The following is a 1,152-nucleotide window of genomic DNA, read 5'->3' on the forward strand; positions in this document are numbered from 1 at the left end:
TGTAAATTTCAATGACGATAGGATGTTTGGAATAAAAGTTTTTTAAGGCTTGGAGAGCACTACACGAGTCACTGCAAATAAGAATTTTTCTATATTTAGGGTTAATGATGTTTAGAGCCTTATTTATAGCGTATAGTTCAGCGGTAAACACACTCGTAATACCGGGGAGACCAAACATATAAGTTCTCTCATTGACAACAAATGCACACCCAACTGAATCGTTTTGTTTCAATCCATCAGTGTCTACAACCGCGTCTGGTTTCATCTTGGAGAGAACACACTGAAACATTTGTTGAAAGACAATAGATGGTGTTGATTGTTTATTGTATGTAGTCAGGTCAAAATTAAAATTTATGAGGGTTATTCTCCATGGAGGATATGAGCAAGGGTACATAGGAAAGAATGACGGTGTGTCAACATTTATATGCTGCAGCAGACGCCAGGTAAGGACACCTACAGGTGCAGTACGACGTGGATGGTCCGCATACTTTCCTAGATTAGTATTTCTAAAGACTGACTCAAGAACCGGGTGATTTGGCTGTACTCTGAGACGAGCAAAATAAGATAATAAAAGCTGGTCTCGTCTATCCCAAAATGATGGTTCACCACAGTCTACAAGTAAGCTTGCGATAGGACTGGATCTAAACGCGCCTGTGGCAAGCCGAAGGAAAGCATGATGTACACTATCCAGCATTTTAAGCACGGTTTGACGAGCTGAAGAGTAGGCGACACAACAATAATCTAAACGGGAGCGAACTAAGGATTAGTAAAAACGTATCATACATGATCTATCGGCTCCCCAGTTGGTGTTAGTAAGGACTCGCAGCATATCTAGAAGTTTGGAACATTTTTTTTTTTTCAATTCTATTAAATGTTTGACCCAAGTAAGACGGTTATCAAAAAATAAACCTAAAAACTTGGCGTAAGTAGAGATAGTAATAGTCTCTCCGTTCAGAAATATTTGCGGAATAGAAGGGTTTCGTAGCCGAGAAAAAACTACACATTTTGTTTTTTCAGATGAAAATGTGAAACCAGTAATCCTGGACCAAGCTTCAAGGTGAAATATAGTGTTCTGCAGTAGTCTCTCTGCTGTAGGTGCTGAACGGCTTGCAATGTAGATAGCAAAGTCGTCAGCAAATAGAGAGCATGAGA

Source organism: Lycorma delicatula, chromosome 1 (genome assembly GCF_047948215.1).
Source record: "Lycorma delicatula isolate Av1 chromosome 1, ASM4794821v1, whole genome shotgun sequence".
Taxonomy (NCBI): domain Eukaryota; kingdom Metazoa; phylum Arthropoda; class Insecta; order Hemiptera; family Fulgoridae; genus Lycorma; species Lycorma delicatula.